At 41.9% G+C, this 20,813-nt stretch overlaps 1 long non-coding RNA gene across 1 annotated transcript; it reads left to right on the top strand.

Moving 5' to 3' along the window:
• The first annotated feature begins 11,082 nt into the window (after positions 1 to 11,082).
• On the top strand, positions 11,083 to 17,765 carry LOC128612105 (uncharacterized). The gene is made up of 3 exons (XR_008386691.1): positions 11,083 to 11,116; positions 11,319 to 11,377; positions 17,572 to 17,765. It is a non-coding gene; the product is annotated as an uncharacterized LOC128612105 (long non-coding RNA).
• Positions 17,766 to 20,813: the final 3,048 nt, after the last annotated feature.

Raw genomic sequence — 20,813 nt, 5'->3', positions numbered from 1 at the left:
GCTGCTCGTATGGGTGACAGTCTTCCTCTAACAACTGCATCACTCCCTCTTCAATCTCAGCATCAAGTATAAAAGGGTCCTCAGGAATCTGGCTTGGGTCTAGGAGGGGGGCCGGAGGTGCAGGGACTTCCCCAGGTGGTATGACAGCCACTTCTGGTACTGCCCGTGTGGAGTCTCTGCCTGGAATAATCAACGCCCTGTGCTCTGGAGTCTTACCAGCTGGTGTGTTCGTAGGGGTGTTGCTGTCACTTGCTGTCTATCGGCATGCTCTGCGATCTTCAACCTCCTAACTTGTCCACATGTTCTGTGGGATGGACCTGCCTAGGGGTCATCTGGATCGCTGTCATTTGCATCTACAGATCATCTACAGAGAGTGTGCCGCCTGTTTCTCCGGCAGGATGCAGGAGTCTACCTTTCCCTCCTTGATTAGGATACTGGAGCCTATCTTCCCCATTCTCAGTAGGGTGCAAAAGTCTGCCCTTTCCAGCCCTGCGGCTACAGTGGATTAAGTGGTACCAGTGATCTTTGCCTTCGACTTTTACCACAGTTGGAGTTGCTCCAACAACCTCGAATGGGCCTTCTCTTCGAGGGTCATTGAAGTGCTTCCTTTTGAACGTGCGTATGTACACGTAGTCCCCTGGTTCCACCAGTCTCTCTGGTGTGGTGACGTCTTCACCATGGATTGCCTCATGAACCTGCGAATACAAATGCCTCTGGTTTTGGGTTAGGTGGTGCACATATTCCTGCATTTCGCCCTCTAGCTGTTCAAGAGGTGGGCCCTTGGAGAGGCCCAGAGTAAACAACATAGGCATAGGGTAGCCCGTCAACATTTTGTGTGGGGTTAAATGAGTAGTACTGTTAGTCTGGGAACACATTTTCATTAGGGCTAGTGACAATGCTTGAATCCAGTTAAGCCACAAGCTTTCACAGATATTTGCATCCTTGTTTTTCAGTATTCCATTTGCCCTTTCTACCATTCCATGTGACTGTGGATGGTACACACACCCCAGCTTATTCTCCATACACAAGGCCTTAGCTACAGCGTCTATAACCTGATTAACAAAATGAGGAGCATTGTCTGAGCTGATGAAATCTGGGACTCCAAACTGTGGAATAACTTCCCTACACAGAAACTTAGCTACTGTTAACGCCTCCTGATTGGCCAGTGCAACAGCCTCTACCCAATGACTCAAGCGGTCTCATGTCTCGCAATTGGTTGAGTGCCTGATTAATCATGCTAGCTAAATAGGGGGACCACCAAACATCCCTCATTTTAAATTTAAAACGGTGTTTTAAAATTAAAATAATCCTCATCCACACTGGCGTTTCCGCTGTGTTTCAGAAAGGATCTCCGTCCTCACTACACAACTAAAAACGTTTGTCACATGACCATTCAAGCACACTGGACATGCGCATGCAAGTATGAACAGGAAGTTGGTTGCTAGTCACCGGCAGGCACAAAAACCGGTGTTCCATGGGCTTACGCTGCTTGAAATGAGATTTGTTGCTGATTGCTCTAATAATAGCTCGCCTCTTGTGCATGTAGGCAGCTGCAGTATTATAAAATACAGAATTTAACTGCACAATGGCTGCTAAGAATGACAACAAAGTCAGCAAAGCTTGCAGTTCAGTCTCTGTGGTGTTGTGTATACGATAAAGGTAGTGTAATGGTCATTTAGTAGGGGCTTGAGAAATCAGGGAAAGATACGCAAAATTCAGAAGACCCAATCAGGGGGCGAATGTGGACGGAGCCTCACCTTCGTTTTCAAAAGTCTTCTTTTTGGTCTGTTTACACTGAAATGCAAGCCCGGAGTTTTCAAACTAAAACGGCGTTTTCAGCGTGTCCAAAAGTCTACGTTTTTGAGAGTCGAAAACGCTGGAGTAGTGTACACGACAGCCATCACCATACCAAAAGTTATGCGTAAAACGAAACTGGGCCTAAGAGTTATTTTAGAAGATCATACTGCTCTCTGAATCTGAGAGACACAGTACCTTCACTTTTCTGATAAGGGATTTACACAATTTCACAATGGGTCATTACAGAATAGACTTTATTTTTAATGCCAGAGGACAAAATGGGAAAATACAAACTACAGAGCTATAGAGTTAAACTACAGAAAGATTTTGATAAATGTCCCCTTGTCCTAAAACTAAGAGTTCAGAAGCAAATAAAAAGAAACCTCTGCAGAGAGATACAGATGGAGAGAGATTAACAGAGAAAAAGAAAAATTTCCCCTGATGATGTCACAGAATCTACTGTAGTAACAATTTCAAACTCGGAAGTGAAACGTTTATGTGGTGAACACAGACGAGCGGAGTGATACACACAGTGAAACTTTCCAGTGCAGTTAAAGGAAATATATTCACTCTTGGAACGCCGCTCGACCAGTCAAATTAGTGGACCAGAACTAACTGTTGTATAAAGGTTCATAATCTATCAGTATATATGCTTCTCAACTTCATGTGTATGTTAGCACAATATTAATTGAATAAAAACAATTTCTGTATAATCATCTTTGGCTACATCTTTGCACGATTTAGGCATGTCCATACATACTGCAAATCATATTTATATTGTGTATGTTATTCACTGTTAAATATTTTAATTACATATTTGCAATTATCCGCAAGCATAATATAACTTTTTATCTTTTGCCATCAGGCCACAAATGTATAGGTCTACTATGAAAAGATAATATTTGATTCCTGTAAAGAATATAAATCAAGTAGCTTTCTACTTCTGAACTCTGGAAAAAGAGTAACTAATATGTAACCTGTGACATACATGCTAATAAGATCAACAAATTGCTTTTTTTCCTCCCTTTTTTGTTTAAGAAACTAAAAATGAAAGCTGTTTATATTTAGTTTATGTTTATAAATGTTTGTAATTTATCAGTAAATAATATTTATATATAATACATTATATATAATATATATTGATTGACAATTATTTACTATGCATGTTATCACAACATTAATTGAATAAAGACATGTACAATCATTCCGGGCTACATGATTGAATGATTTGTCATGTCCATACATACTCCAGATAATATTTACAGTGTGGGAAATAAGTATTGGACGCATCAGCATTTAAGAAATATATTTTCAATGAGGCTATTCACATGAAATTTTCACCAGGCATCAGTATTAACTCAAGAAATCCGGAAATATAAAGAAATCACAAAATTAAAGTCCATAAATTAAGTTATGTGTAATACAGGGGAATGATACAGGAAAAAAGTATTGAATATACTAACTGAAATTTATTTAATACTTAGCAGAGAAGTTTTTGCTTGTAATGACATCTTCAAGACGCTTCCTGCGTGAAAAAATTAATCATGTTTCTCCAAACATGGTGTGTAGTATGACAGCTAAAATTGTTCAATTTTGCTCTCGTCTGACCGGACTACACTCTCCCAGTATTGCATAGGCTTGTCCAAATGAGTTGCAGCAAACTCTAAACGAGCTTCAAGATGCCTTTTCTTTAGTAAGGTCTTGCGGGGTGAGCTTGAGCATTGCCTATTGTTTTCTCTGTGACGATGGCACCTGCTGTTTCTGGGGCAATTTCTGAGTGGTCCTTGGCTCTTGGGCTACTCTTCTGACTATTCTTCAGACTCCCTGGTCAGAAATCTTGCGAGGAGCTCCTGTGCGTGGCCGGTTGATGATGGAGTGATGTTGCTTCCACTTGTGGATAATGGCCCCAATGGTGCTTACTGTTTTTGAAATATGTCTGTATCCAATTCCATCAATATGTTTTGCAACAATAAGGATGAGAAGGTCTTGGGAGAGCTCTTTGCTTTTACCCATCATGAGTTGTTTCTTGTGTGACACCTTGGTAACGAAAAGCCTTTTTATAGACCATCAATTTACTAACCCAGCTGATATTAATTTGCACACATAGGGGGTATAATTACTTACAGATTTCAGCTTGTTCCTTGCCTTACCTTGCCTTGGAGAACTGCTTTTTTTTTTTTTTTTTTTTTAGCATGTTCAATACTTTTTTCCTGTGTCATTCCACTTTATTACACATCACTTTATTTATAGACTTTAATGTTGTGAATTCTTTATATTTCTTGATTTCTTGAGTCTGATGACTGCCTCATTGTAAATACATTTACTGAGCATTTTTTGATGCGTCCAATACTTATTTCCCCCACTGTAAAATTCATTATAAGCATGGGCTTCATAGAAAGTGTTACCAAACACTCTAACAGTGATCATTAATGTTTTCTCCAAGTTGCTTTTCCTGCCATATATTACATAGAGTAATTATTTCCTTTCTTCTGCTGTATGGACCAATAACTACATCACCTGTGACATGCTCTTATGTTTTCAAAGCTCCTCTGAATTGTATGACTCATGTGACTGTTTGTTCTGCTACTAGGTGGGTGCACAAGGTAGCTTTCAGAAGAGGAAATCTATAGAATAACGTTTAAAATATTTACTGAAATTTATGTGAATTACAACATTACAAATACATACCTTACAATAGTTCCTGAATGCTATTAAATTATTGTTCCTCAATAGAATTGAATGTTTTTCTAAATACATTTAGTTATTAGCAGGCAATAATAAATTCTAATGAAATATGTGCCATTACATTATATTTTGAAACAATTGCCGCGTGAACTGGATGTTCATATGTATTACAAAAGTATGGCTTAAATAATGATTTGTTTGTTTTAATTTTAAATTCCGCATTTTAAAATTATTTTAATATCAATGATAAATAGTCTAACAAAGTAATCATTCACAATCATTCTTAACTTCAACCCAGATAACAGCATTTGTTTTGGTTTCATGAAGAAGATTTAGTTATTTTGTGGGCATCCTGGGAAAAAATTCCATTTGGTAATAAACAGAATTACTTACATTGAACATTGGACAGTGAACAACAGTTGTCTGAGCTGAACTGAGATCAGCAACAGCAAACACTTATGTCTCCCTGCATTTAATATAATATACAATATATTTATTGTTTGCAATGTCAAGTTCATCCATTTATCATTTGAAGTTCATTTGTATGCTGAGAAGAAAAAATGCGGTCTAATTTGTCATACATTTGTAAGTTCAATTTTTTTTTTTGAGTATCCTGTTTTCCTCAGTGTATGACTTACTATCAAACACTGCTTATAGAGTTTTATATTTTACTTTAACTTGAGTCTTATCAACTGTTCAGAGCCTTTGAGTTGAAGCTGCTTGTGTGTTGTCTGGTGTTAAGTAGTGTTATGGTGTTAGTGTTGACTATAGCACCTAGACCACAATTTAGAATTTCCACTTTGTCTGTTATTTTGCTATTAATAAAACATAGACCCTGACACAACTGCAAGGTTTTGACTATTTACAAATGACATAAAAAAAACAAACATTTATATCATATTCTGAAGCGGCATGACTTACCCTTTTGTTAAAACTGACAGAAAGCCTCTTTAAATGTGTCATGGAGTTAAATGAATTAATTATTTAATTATATTATTTGGCACGTGCAAATATTTCGACACACTTCTGTTTGTCAAAACTTATTAGGCCTTAAAGCATGAAAAACTAAACTACATTTTCTGAGATTTTAACACAGGCGTACATGTCTCACATCATAAAAGACAATTTTAGTATCCGTTAATTTTATTGTAGGAGAAAACTGGTTAATTTTGAGCTTTTTTTCCGCTATTTTTGTCTTCGGGGTTTAAAATGTCGTTACAGGCAGTGACGTGGCAATGTACTATAATACATCGATGACGCGTTGGTGTCACATAACTATTCATGAGACTGTGTGTTATTATCCTATGAGAAGATGCTGTCTCTTAATTATTCATGGCCGGCCCAGTGTACGATTTTACACTTTTCACTTCCGGTGCAAGAACACTTTGCACCTGGACTTTTGTTTGTTTTGTCTGACTTGTATGTGCCTTGTGGGAATTATTTAGCTTTTTTGGACCTCTACTATATATATATATATATATATATATATAGTATATATATATATATATATATATATATATATATATATATATATATACACCATTGACTACATTTACCCATCCTGCACTGTGGCTTACAAACATGGCCGCCATGGATCGCAATTCCCAGAACACTCACATTCATTGTAATCATGCACACCTGCATCCGATCTCACGCACAATCACACCACACATTATAGAGACTGTTTGAACACTAAATATTTGCGAAGTATTACGTGAGTTTCCATATACCAAGCGTTTGTTTCTCGATACGTGTGTGATTGTTTTGATATTGTTCTCGCGCTCATTCTCGATTCTTGTTTTGCCTTGTTTGCCGATCGCCTGACCTATTGCCTGTTTATGAATATGTCTATGTTTCACGATTTGAATTTGTCTGCCTGTTGCTCATATAATAAAGCTTTTATCTGCATTTGCATCCTTCCTACCTCCTTTACATCCATTACGTGACAGCTATACAGCTTGTAGATCTGCTCCCACTCTCCAGACTGGTCCACTATCAGCATGTGTCAATGAAATAAGTCCAATTTAAAAAACTTAACAATGACAAAACTGAGATCATTATTATCGGAACACCAACACTTACTAAACATATCCTCTATGACCTTAGTTGTGACATTGATAGCACTCTCATAAACCAACTAGTACTCTAAAAAATGTAGGCATCATCTTTGATCCCTCCCTCACCTGTGAAGCTCATATAAACCCCGTTCCTAAAATTGGTTTCTTTCACCTGAGTCGCATTGCTCGCCTCCGTCCCTTCTTTAGCCTCAAAGACGCTGAAACACTGGTTCATGCATTTATTTTCTCACAGCTTGACTTGTAATGCTCTCCTCATTGGTCTACCTGCTAATTCTATTGCTAGGTTGCAATATATTTTAAACTCTGCCGTTAGACTTCTCACACATACCAAGCGCTCAGCTCACATTACTCCAATCCTGTCTGAACTGCATTGGCTACCGGTTTCATTTCGTATTAAATATAAAATACTCCTGCTCACATTTAAATCACTTCATGGTTTGGTACCTTTCTATCTTAGTGCACTGCTTCTTCCCTACAACCCGCCCCGCTCTCTCAGGTCCTCTGGGCTCGGAGTGCTCTCTGTCTCTTGATTTTGTCTCTCAGCCATGGGTGGCAGGTCTTTCAGTGTTGTAGCACCTAAAATCTGGAATTCTCTCCCTCTAACTCTCCGCAGCATCACATCCATCTCCGCATTCAAAACGCAATTAAAAACGTATATGTTTTCTCAGTGTTATCTGTCCTAATCTGTTATAATACATTTTCTCAGTGACTGTATTGTGTATTTCTTTTCTGTGTTTGGTTGCTCTTTGTTTTTCACATTGTGTATTTGTGCATGATTGTTCATTGTTTATGTATCATTGTATTGTAAAGTGTCCTTGAGCTCTGGAAAGGCGCTATATAAATTAAACATATTCTTATGACAGCACATGGTGCTTTCCTACAACAGATGTTGTAGATGAGTGAGGCAGTCAAATGGATCACAAGTGTTTGTTTCAGTGGTGTAAAAGTTCAAGTGTGTTTTCTTGGGACAGCTATGAGAATTGGAGAAAGATGGACTTCTGACTTGCTCATGAAGGCAGTTTGTGTCTACACAATGATGCGGTACTAAGTCCTGTGGACTTTTCCATCCCTTCAAATGAGGCATGTGTCTAATTTTTAACCATGACAGTTTTAATTGTCAATTGAGCTAATTAAACCTCTGAAAGCTCCACGAGTGCCGATGGGCCATTGCATGTAAAACTATACAATGAGAGTCCATTTGTTTTATGTTTTTGTTTTATGTTTTCCTCCATAGTCACACCAGGGGCTATAGATAGGGCAGAGGACCTGCAGTGCAATCCATTGTGTCTCCATTTAGCCCTGTGAATTCAGGAGGAGTGAACTCCTCTACTTCATCAGAGCCCTGTGCACTGCTGCCACTGCAAACTTTTTGTCACTGATTATTGTGAGTGTTCTGAAGGCTAGCCCCCCTCTTCCTCCCCTGCCTGTCCCTGTCATGCCCACTCCCCCTCCCTTCATTGCATAGCCATCCACACCCATTTAAAATATTGCATTTTTCAAAAACATTTCAGAGGTAGACTTGAGCTGAAAGAGGGAGGTTTCATGACCCTTTAATTGATTCATTAAGATTTATTGCCTTGTTACACAGTTGTCAAACCATGTGCTCCTTTAAAAAGCTGACTGAGGATCTAAAAAAGAAACAAATTGATGCATACAAAATCAGGGGAAGGCTATAAGAAGATATCAAAGTGATGTTCTAGCTCACAATTTCCACTGACTGAATTGTCATTAAGAAATGGTCGTTAAGGGGAAATTTGGAAGTCAAGGCAAGATCTGGAAAACCAAGAAAGCTCTCAGATAGAAGTGACTTTATACGCTGCAGTAAGTAACGTAACAGTGTTGTTTAGTAGCTAGGTTCAGTTGGGTTCAGTTCAGCTAAGCCAACACACATACACACACATGCTTCATGATGGTTATTATTAAACGACCATCCAAAAATAATCAGGTGTACCACATTCATTTGATCATTCCCCCACACTCCTGCTAAATCATGCCCCAACTTGCCACATCCTCATTTCCACCACTTCTGATGTGAGTGCTAAGTTTTGTGAGTTTTCTCATTTTAATAATAATAATAATAATAATAATAATAATAATAATAATAATAATGAAAGCTGCAAGCAGCATTTTCAAGGGCCAAGCACCCAGACTCAGTGACTACGTTTACATGGACAGCAGTGAGCTAATTATTGACCTTATTCTGAGTAAGACAATATTGCAATTAAGGTGTTTACATGAGTTGCTTTTAGAATACTCCTTTCATGTTCCCATTTTACATGTTATAGAACATAGCTATGAAGGGCACACATCATTACGTCCCCACGCCATGCCGTCTGATGTTCCCTCCAGAATTTCACGTGTCAACATACAGTTCATCTTCGTTATGGTACCGTATACAGTTTTGGGTTTTTTTATTTTTTATTTTTTACGAACGCATCAAGTGCAGTTAATTATTTGTCATGTTATACGTGCAAATAGACGACTGCTTGAAGCCGTGGGCTGCATCTGAAACTGTGTACTTACCTAGTATATAGTAGCTGAGATACATGTATTACACCTACTATATAGTACGTAAGTACGCAGTTTGGGGCACAGTCGTGCTTTCTTGTTTGATGTAAAACTGTTGAGCATTGCCATGTGTTTATGTGTCCTGTCGCAACATTAATAATGTGATTAAGGTGTTTACATGTCTGTAATACATGTCGATAATGAGACTAAAACATGGGTCCTCATACATGTAGAGCTGCAACAACTAATCGATAAAAATCGATAATATTCGATTATGAAAATCGTTGTTAATGAATCTCATCGATTAGTTGGTCTGAGCGCAGTACGGGGAATGTTTACTCATTACGTTACTTCTGCTTACGTTGTTCAACTTACGTTGTTCCGAAAACACGCTTCAGAGAGTAAATACTAAAGTTGTGTCCCAAATGAAGTACTATACACTTACACTGTGCACTCTGCACTAAAGTCCAGTAAGTGGATTTTAGAAAGGTAATATCATCTCAAATATAACAATAGCGTTTTTTTTTTTACTAAGCCGCGACAGCGCATAACGTCATATGCACGCTAGCATTAGCAAAAACCCAGAGTCAATAACAATGACTTACGTCAGTTTACTTTCTGTCAGCGTTGCATTTTATTCCCAACATGACCTCAGTCCCCATCAGACGGAGTAGAAATCGTCACGTGACGATTATAGTATATATTTATTAAATAGTATATATTTATTATATTTCTGTTCTGCCATCAACTGAGTGCATAAGATAAGTTCCAAACAAAAGGAAACTATTTAATAACATTTACTGAAATAGAGGAGTGTTTATATTAGCACTAAGTGTGTTAGCACTAAATGAAATATGGCATTACATTTTTTTAAAGCAAATTGTATGTGAACTGGATGTTCACATGTATTTGAGTTTTACACAAGAATTTCATAAATATTTATGTTGGTATTATTTTGAATTTTTAATTTAAACTATGCTAAAATGTATTTTTCAGTGAATCATAGTCTGTTCATTCTTAACTACAATCAAGATAACGTCATTAGCATTGGTATTAGATTATTACATTATTATTAGTATTATTATTAGATTATTACATTATTATTAGATGAATATTATTTGGTTTCTTGTTGTAGATCTAGTATTTTAATGGGCTAAATATAAACTATAAATAGGGTCATTAACCTAGATCAGTTAGGGGGAAGTTCCAGTAAACAAAATCATTTACTTACAATGAACATTGTTATTTAACAGTCGCCCAACCTGAACTAAGATCAAGTGATCAACCAGCAACAAAAGCAAACACTGGTGTTGCTGCATTCTTTGGTCTAAATTTGGCTCCTAAGTTGCCTGTCTGGTTTTTTAAGGTAAGGCTCATAGTAAAGAGAGATGTCAATACCATATTACATTAAACATTCTACTATACATTAAGGGTGTGTTCACACATGGGAAGAATAATTGAGTCTATACCTAGGACCAGTTTTGGATCGGTTCAGAGAGGGGCTCAAAATACCATATTTATTTTCATGCTGAAGGATTACTTCCAAACTATGGATTGATTACACATTATTTTCTTGCTTTTAGGGTCACTTGTAGTCCAGGAAGTAAGAATACTTTCACATAGCATTGACAGTTTTTACTTTACCTTGATGGTTCAAGTCACTGAAATTGAAGCTGCTCACATAAACACTATAGAACTGTCGAGCATGTGGCTACTTCTTCACTCTATACATTGATAAGGCATCATGTTGTGGAACAAAAAAGTGTCACATTTTACCACAAAGCAAGGATGTTTTCTTTGTTGGCTGCATAAAAACAGTGCTTTGTCAGTTTTTATGCAGTAAATTACTCTGTATCATTTTAAAATGCTGTAAAAGTGAGGCATTAAATTTACAAATCATTAAAATGCTGTGTTATGTGATTACTTAGAAATTCTTCTAATCCACTGATTGATTTTTTTGTGACTTTTTTATGACAGTTGGAGTTACAGGGAGCTTGTTCTCCTCTCCCATCATCTTCCTCTCATCTCATATCATTATTTAAGTTGTGGTAAATGCATTCTAATACATTTTTGGAACCATTTGAACATATGCTGCTTTCTTTTTCTGTTAAATTTTTAAGTAGGTATAATTATAAAATGATCAAGTTCTTAACAAGGGAATATATAATAACATATATTACATAGAGTAATCACTACTGCTGTATGGACCAATAGCTACATCACCTGTAATGTGCTCTTGTGTTTTTAAAGCTCGTCTGAATAGTAAGATTCATTTGATTGCTTGTTCTGCTAAAAGCTGGGTGTGCAAGGTAAGTTCCCAATGAAGGAATCTATATAATAACATTTTAAATATTTACTGAAATAGAAGATATGTTAATTACAACATTACAAATACATACCATACTATAGTTCCTGAAAGGTATTACATTATTGTTCCTCAATATAATTTAATGTTTTTCTAAAAACAGTAGCACGTAAATCATAGGAATGTCAATATAAAATATTAGTTCTTAGCAGGCAATAATCCATTCATATGAAATATGTGCTATTACATTATATTTTGAAGCAAATGGTATGTGAACTTTGAGTTACTTTTTTTTTCTTCAATTTTACACAAGTGTGGCTCAAATATGAATTTGGTTCAGATTTCAAGATTTGGTTCAGACAAGTGATATCATTTTAAACAATGTCCATCAACTGAGTACAAATGTGTGTTAGTGTTACACCACGGCGAACTCGCCGCCACCGAGCCCGCATGGACTACATATCCCAGCCACGCCCACGCTCAAGTTCGCCGGACTACTGAGTGCCAACACCTGTGCGCCACCCAAGGTTATTTAAGACCTTGTTAACAACAGCGTGGCGTGAATAACGCTCAGTTTTCCCCAAATGCTAGTAAGTTACCAAGCTTCCTACTACGTTTCGGACTTTCATGGTTTAAGGACTTTAGCCTCGTTTACGACTTACGATTCCTGGATCTTGTCCTGTATTCTTTCTATTGCTTCGGACTGTGTGCTTTGTGCTTCACGCTTCCCTGTCACTGCTCGGCCCGCACTTGCCTCCCACCTGGTAATGTAAAAGTTTACTTCGCCCATCATGGAGGCAGCGGGTGACCCAGATTGGGCACGCGCTGGTCAGGAACAAAGTAATGTGATGAGTGCGCAGCGTGAGCAGATACCATGCCTCACCAAACAACTGGAGCGTCTCCGCGTCGCCGAAGGGCAAACCATGACCCTTCCCGCTGCTGCTGTCTTTCCTCCCGCGTCTCCCCGTGCATCTGCTCGAGCTGCGCATGCGGCACTTGCACCAGCCCTGCCGGTGGTGCACTACCCGCCCCTGCCGACACCAGAGCGCTATGCCGGCGAGCCCGAACGATGCAGGGGTTTCATACTTCAGTGCACTTTGTTTTTTGAGAACAACCCGGAGATGCCGGAGGCACGCCGGTTGGCACACTTCATAGAACTACTCACCGGACGCGCCCTGGAGTGGGCCACGGCAGAGTGGGCGCGAGGAGGCATGGTCAAACCCCCGCTAACGGAGTTCTTCACCCACTTCCAACGCACATTCGATCATTCCCCAGATGGCTGGGAGACCGGTCAGAAGCTCCTTATGATCGCGCAGGGCCCCCGCGAAGTGTTGGATTACGCCCTGGAGTTCTGTACCATTGCTGCAAGGAGTGGGTGGAATGAGCCGGCACTAAAGACTGCTTTCCGTCGGGGCCTCAACCCTGAGCTGGTTCGAGAATTAGCGTGCCAGGGTGAACAGCTGACCCCGGATGAGCTCATCGACCTGGCAGTACGGCTGGACCGCCTTCGCCGCACTAACTGCCCTGGCTCCAGTAGCCACCACCACAGTGGAGAGCCCCCTGTCCCCTGTCCCTGTCACTGTGCCATCAGAGTATCATGACCTCCGTGAGGTATTCAGTAAGGAACGAGCAAGTGTCCCACCTCCACACAGGGCCTATGATTGCGCCATAGACCTCCTCCTCGGAGCCAGCCCGCCACGGGGTCGAGTGTACCCGCTCTCCCAAGCAGAACAGGGGGCCATGAACGCATACATTCAAGAGGCACTCTAACAGGGGTACATTCGGCCATCCACGTCACCCATGTCCGCTGGTTTCTTCTTCGTGGAGAAGAGGGGAGGGGGTCTGCGACCATGCATCGACTAAAGGGGTCTCAACCAGGTGACCGTTAAGTACCGTTACCCCCTGCCACTAGTGCCCGCAACCCTTGAACAGCTGAGGTTCGCGTCCTTCTTCACGAAGCTGGACTTACGCAGAGTGTACAATCTGATCCGCATCAGGAGGGCGACGAGTGGAAAACGGCTTTTAGCACCACTTCCGGGCACTATGAATATTTGGTCATGCCATATGGACTCGCCCTCAGTGTTCCAAAATCTGATCAATGACGTCTTGAGGGATCTATTGGGGCACTGCGTCGTTGCGTACATTGACGACATACTGATCTATTCAATGTCCCTGAAGGAACACATCAAGCAGGTCCGAGAGGTGCTGTTCCACTTGATGGAACAGCAGCTGTACATGAAGGCCGAGAAGTGTGAATTTTACCAACGCACCATAATGTTTTTAGGGTATGTCATCAGTCCGGAGGGGGTCGCCATGGACCAAAGCAAGGTGAGGGCAGTGGTGGAGTGGCCCATGCCCCGAACCGTCAAAGAGCTGCAACACTTCCCGGGCTTTGCGAACTTTTATCGGCGGTTCATCCGAAGTTTTAGCAAGATCGCACAACCCCTGACGTCCCTCCTAAAGGGGAAATCCCAGTGCCTCGCCTGGACCTCTCACGCCCAGGGGGCCCTGGAGAGGCTTAAGCGGGTGTTTACCACTGCCCCATCCTATGACACCCGGACCCCTCCAGACCGTTCGTCGTGGAGGTTGACGTGTCTGAGACGGGAGTGGGGGCCATCCTGTCTCAGAGGTTCGGGGACAGACCCAAGCTGCACCCTGTGGCCTTTTTCTCGCAAAAACTGTCTCCGGCGGTGCGTAATTATGATGTAGGGAACCGGGAGCTCCTGGCCGTCAAATTGGCCCTCGAGGAGTGGAGACACTGGTTGGAGGGCGCCGACCATCCATTCATGATCTACACTGATCACCAGAACCTCGAGTACCTGAGGACGGCTAAGCGGTTCACACCCCGCCAAGCACGCTGGTCTTTGTCCTTCTCCAGGTTCCAATTCAAGCTGTCATACAGGCCAGGGACTAAGAACATGAAGGCTGATGCTCTGTCCCGCATCCACTCTCCCGAGGGCCTGGAAGATCAGGAACGGTACATCGTACCCCCCTCCTGCATTGTGGGCGCCATCGAGTGGGCCCTGGACCAAGCCCTAGCTTGCCTCCCCAGCTCACGAATCCCAGCAGCCTGTCCCCGAGGGAAGCAATTCGTGCCAGAATGTTAACGCGTGGAGCTTGTCACCAGGGCTCACACGACGTGAGCGACGGGATATCCGGGGGCCCCACGCATTTACAAACTGCTAGCCGAAAAATATTGGTGGCCCCACATGCCCAGGGAGGTACAGCATATCATGTCCTCCTGCTCCACCTGTGCCCGCTCAAAGATGCACCGTGCCTTACTTGTTGGGAAATTGTTACCACTTCCCATACCCGCACATCCGTGCGCCCATCTGGCCCTGTACTTCCTAATGGACCTGCCAGAATCACAAGGCAACACGGTTATACTAGTGGTTGTGGACCGATTTTCTAAGTCCCTGCGACTGATTCCACTGCCGGCCCTTCCCTCTACCTTCGCCATGGCCGACCTGTTGTTCCAGCATGTGTTCCGCTACTTCAGCATCCCAGAAGAAATCGTGAGCGACAGGGGCCCCCAGTTCACATCTCGAGTTTGGGCCAGCTTCGTGGAGAAGCTGGGGGTCTCCGTTAACCTCACCTCTGGCTACCACCCGCAAGCCACAGACAGGCAGAGAGGGCCAATCAGGAGATCCTCCGGTTCCTCCGAACCTTCTGTGCCACCAGCCCGGAGGACTGGAGTCACTTCCTCCCGTGGGCAGAGGAACTTGCTGCGACATTCCACCACCCAGCTAACCCCGTTCCAGTGCATCTTGGGTTATCAGCCACCGCTATTGCCCTGGAACGCCGCCACCACTGACTCCCCGGCAGTGGACGAGTGGTTTCGCTGTAGCGAGCAGGTCTGGGAACGCGCCCATCAACAGCTGGTACGGGCCTCCCGCACCGCCAAACGAAGGGCGGACAGGCGCCGTGGGACTCAACCCGATTATCAGCCCTGGGACAGGGTGTGGCTTTCAACGAGGAAGCTCAGGGCACCTCTCTCGGGCAGCAAACTAGGACCTAATATGCCGGGCCTTTTTGGATCCTGAAACAGGTAAACGAGGTCACTTACCGCCTAGACCTCCCCAAACACAGCTGCATTGCCCCCTCATTCCATGTCTCTAGAGATCGAGGGCCGCCCAGCCTACCGCGTCCGGGAGATCGTGGACTCCAGACGCAGGAGAGGGGGACTTGAGTATCTGGTGGATTGGGAGGGTTACGGCCCAGAGGATCAGTGTTGGATCCCATCCCGGGATATTTTGGACGCAAGCTTGCGCGACAACTTCCACGCGGCTCATCCAGAAAGAGCGGCACCCCGGAGAAGAGGACAGCCTTGGAGGAATTCAGCTCCCGGAGTGAGCCCTTTGTGGGGGGGCTCTGTTAAACCACAGTGAATTTGCTGCCACCCAGCCGGCGTGGACTACATATCCCAGCCACGCTCGCGCTCAAGTTCTCCAGAGTACTTAGTGCCAACACCTGTGCGCCACCCAAGGTTATTTAAGACCTTGTTAACGACAGCGCAGCGCAAAGTAACGCTCAGTTTTCCCCAAACGTTAGTAAGTTACCAAGCTTCCTACTACACTTTGGACTTTCATGGTTTAAGGACTTTAGCCTCGTTTAAGACTTACGATTCCTGGATCTCGTCTTGGATTCTTTCTATTGCTTCGGACTGTGTGCTTTGCGCTTCACACTTCCCTCGCCTTTCTGTCACTGCTCGGCCCTTGCTTGCCTCCCACCTGGTAACGTAACAGTTAGCATTTAATTTAACACTTGATTTCTACATAAGTGAATCTTAAAAAAAAAAAATATTTAAAAAATATTTTATTATTTTATTTAAAATATTAATTTGTAACTACAACCATGATAACTTGCTTGCTTTGGTTTGTTGCAGTAGTTATCTCAAAGTACTAAATATAAAAGCTTATGTAGCAATGTGCTTGTTTTCATAGCAATTACACCACCCCGAGAAAACGGGGAAAATAACCCAAATAGAGACACACAAATACGTTCCACTTAGAACAGGCACGAGGAATGGGTTTCCATACTAAAATACATTTTATTTTGAAGTTAAAAAGACTGGCCAAGAATTATTTTTAAAAAACAGCAGCCAATGCAGTCATACATTGGTAAAATAAAACAGTCACAAGAAGAAATTAACAATAATCATAGGAGGACTGAGGCTTCCTGTATGAAGGGCAGGCTAGTACGACAGCACCAGCTATACAAAAGGGAAAAGCACCCCACTAATCAGGGTTATACCCACAAAATTCACTGCAAATTAACACAGCAATAATAACGACCCTTGGTTAAGTAAAGCCTAAGGTGCAGCAAAGAACTCCCTCCCAGCCACAGGAAGCACTCAACTCCTACAAGGAGAAAACAAAAACACAAAATCATTTACAATATGCTCAAAGCAAACAAACAAAAGAATAAAACAAAACAAAAACAAACTTACTGTCACAAAAACACAGAGATAACCCCGAGCTCAAACTGATTACAGGTAGCAAGTTTACCAAGACTGACCAAAACCACTACTACCACATAGCAGTATCACCATAATTGATAAAGACTGTTACAAAAGTTGAGTTCAATAAAACTGATCTTAGTGACAGTAACAAACATAAATAAAAGCAAAACAAACTGATGCAGCAAAACCAAACAGAATCAAGCAGCCCAAAGCAGCAACGTGGCTCCATGAGTGAGGGGGAGGAGCTATACCGAAACGACCATATCTCACTCAGCCCACCTTAACGCATGCAAAATCGAGGACCCGTGATCCAACGACATGATACTCACGATGGCACATACGAAAGTCATAATAGCGTCTTTAATAGTTGTGACGGCAACAGCTGGCGCTCCGACCGGAGCTACGTTAAACCACCATGCTACACAGTTGGGAGCCTTGACGGCACACCGCAATGAGAGTGAGCAGCACATCACACCTGCACACAGTCTCAGTAGCCCAACATCACACTCTGTAGTCCATAGCAACGAAAGGAAGGGGCGGGTTGTCGACCATGACACATTCTGGGAGGCCTAAACAACCACTTATATACAGTGGTAGGGAGAGAGCCTATTGGCCACATAGTTAATAAGGGTGACGTTTTAATCACGACACACACCCCACTACGCTTAACATAGACATTAGGAAAAAAATAAGTTAAACCATATCATTTTCTCAAAATTAAACCTTTTACTTAACAGTTGTCTGACCTGAGACCTGACAGCAAGTGATTAAGGAGCATCAAATATAAATCAAATACTGCATTTTTTGATCCAGTGTGCGCTCACTAGCTGCCTGTCTGGTCTTTAAGGTAAGTACAGGTTGCTTTTTAAATGGAAAGTCATAAACCTATGCAGATTTTGCACAAATGCATCTGTTTTTCTATTTTTAACGGATATATAATAAATAAAACAAAAAAGCAGTTGCAATCTATTTCTCCTTTATAGAATTTCATGCAATAAAAACAAAAAAAATTTCAAGTTCGAAATAATTTCCCAACTGTTACCCAACACATGTGTGATGTAATTGACTTGTGTACAACATTTCCACTATGTACATTAAATCTTATGTGCAATAATGCCTTATTTCTTAATTTCTTTTAGTTGTACCGCCAGCTGACTGCTGAGAACAAGGTATGTTTTTAACAGGCGAATCTTTATAATATAGTACTTACTTTGAGATTGATACTTATTGAACCAAATTATATCTTTCAATCAGAATTACCCAATTCTTCATTTATATACTGTAAGTGAAAAAGTGAGTATGTATTGAAAACAGTGAGAGAACACAATGAATAGAGAACTGTGTTCATAAAATGACCTCCTCTCAAAACTCATTCATAAATTTATGGTCCGATATGAAATAACTGAAATAGGTGCTGTTTGATCCTTTAAATATACAAAACATAATATATAATAGACCCCTTTTTTTTTTTTTTTTTTTACATCTGTGATTTTAAATTCTGTACTTTATTTACAGAGGTTCAATCATAAACTATGGCATCACTAGTGAAAAAAAAGGCTCCGTTTTGTCACCTGGAACACATGTGGCATTAAAAGCCCACCCCAAAATAAGATTTTTAAGATTTATTGAGCAGCCTCATTTGCCTAAAGGCTCATATTGCCTTCATACAAGAGACACATGTTGGGCCAACATGTTACCAAATCTTGGAGAATGTTGAAAACTGGAATGTCTACTTCACTGTACACAGCCCTCGCAGTAAAGGAGTGGCAATACTGATCAGCTATGATGTACCATTTGAGTACATTTGCCATGATGAGAATTGCAGTGGAGGTAACATTGTGCTCTTCTGTCGTCTGTATGGTGAACTGTACACTCTTGTTAATGTGTATAATCATAAGGCAGACAAAAATGTCTTGGCTAGATTGAAAGACTATCTGAGGGAAACAGATGAGGGTGTGCTAGTGGTTGGAGGTGATTTCAACACTGTTTCGTATCCCAGCATTGATCTGTTATCTTCAGCTGTTCTCACAAAGCAGTCTTCACTAAGAGCTATTTTAGAAGACTTTACTATTTCTTTGAATCTCAGAGACACCTGTTCATACCTTCACTTTGCTGATGGAGGCTTTACACGACGTCAGAATGAGAGTCACTCCAGGTTGGACATGTTTTTCTTGCACAATGACACCCTGGTACGAACACGTAATATCACTGTACAGGACAATGACATTTCTTTATAATCCAGTTGCCCTGGAACTTGAAGTGCAGCAACAGACGGAAAACAACATTTCCAAAAGTTTCCTTGTTTTTTAAGCAAATTCCGAATAACAGAACACCCAACAGGATATCAGGGAAGATTAGTGGGGCAGAAATCCTGAGTGCCATCAAGACTTTGGCTGACTCACAAGAACAAAGACCTGCTGAAAAGCAAGTGGGCTACTATAAAAGCAATCGATGCCAAGTGACAGAAAGCTTAAAGATAACTTACAACGACATGCTAAAGACAAATCATGTATCTGAAGCTTTTAAAGAATCTTATCATTCACAAGACAGATATGTCTTCAGTGGAGAATATTTGATATTCTCTCAAATTTTAGCCAAGCGCCTTAGGGCATACATTTCCCCCTATATCAAGGAAAAGCCAGAAAAAAAATCTTGATAAATTTCCCACTGTGACATTTGAGAAAGGCATACAAGAGATTAAGTTTTCTTTCCTTGAGACAAGCCGTGAACTTCATAAAGACTTGAGGTCCTCTGTCCCCCAACCAAGTATTCTGGGGCACCTTCTTCCAGAAGTCCAAGGCTCTTCTGGGAAACTCAGACATTTGCTGCCTGGCTGTCCACTTACCAGCACTATCCTTAATTTAGCTCTGAATAAGCTAGATTGGATTCTCAATAGTGAGAAGGAGTGCAGGAGTACTGTTTGTTTCCACAGACAGGCTCTGCTCATACATGCACACCCGAGCAAACAGGAGCGAGTTGTTTTTAATGAATATAATCCGGCCTAGGATACAGGAAGACCTTAGTTAATCCAGGGGAAAAGGCAAGGCAGGAAGGAGCAACTGAGAGAGCTTGTAGGTCTACTACTCGCTTGAGAGATGTCAGGGCCTGCAGAAGAGCTACCTTTAGAGGCAGAAGCTTCTCAGAGGCTGACTCTAAGGGCTCAAATGGGGCACCTGACAAACCTTCCAGGACCACAGAAGGTCCCAGGAAGGTATGCGCTGCCTGCAGATAGGCCTCAGCCACCTGACACCATGCCGAAATGGTGGCCACATAAGCCCTGATTGTAGAAGGAGCCCACCCCACTGAGAAACGTCTTTGTAAGAACTCCAGGACTGTAGCTATTGCACAATTCACTGGGTTTAGCTGGCGTTCCTCACACCACAAGACAAAATGCTGCCACTTGAGCACATACAATTTCCTTGTGGATGGTGCTCTAGGGTCTAACATGGTCTCTACAACCTCAGTTGTGAGACCAGAATCTGCCCCTCAGGGGCCAGATCCACAGTTTCCATAGTTCTGGCCGAGGTTGATAAATCAGCCCTCCGGCTTGAGACAGTAGATCCAGTCTAATGGCTCAAATGTGGCACCTGACAGACCTTCCAGGACCACAGAAAGGTCCCAGGAAGGTATGCGTGGCCTACAGATGGGCCTCAGCCACCTGACACCACGCACGAAGTTCAAAGTTAGAGGCTGTTGCCCCACAGAGGCCCCATCAACAGGGTTGTGGCTGGCCAAAATAGCAGCCACATAAACCTTGATTGAAGAAGGAGCCCACCCCGCTGAGAAATGCTCTTGTAAGGACTCCAGGACTGTAGCTATTGTGCAGTTCACTGGGTCTACAGAGGATCCCTTCGGATAGGAATCTCACAAGGAGTGCCATCCAGCAGGGATATTATCTCGGAGAACCATATTCGAGCTGGCCAATAAGGTGCTACTAGCAGCAGACATAGACTGTCTTGGTGAACTCTCGCTAGAACTT

The sequence above is a fragment of the Ictalurus furcatus genome, chromosome 1, assembly GCF_023375685.1.
Source record: "Ictalurus furcatus strain D&B chromosome 1, Billie_1.0, whole genome shotgun sequence".
Lineage (NCBI taxonomy): Eukaryota > Metazoa > Chordata > Actinopteri > Siluriformes > Ictaluridae > Ictalurus > Ictalurus furcatus.
The sequence above is the reverse complement of the archived record's forward strand: the minus strand, read 5'-3'. Positions and strand labels throughout refer to the sequence as shown.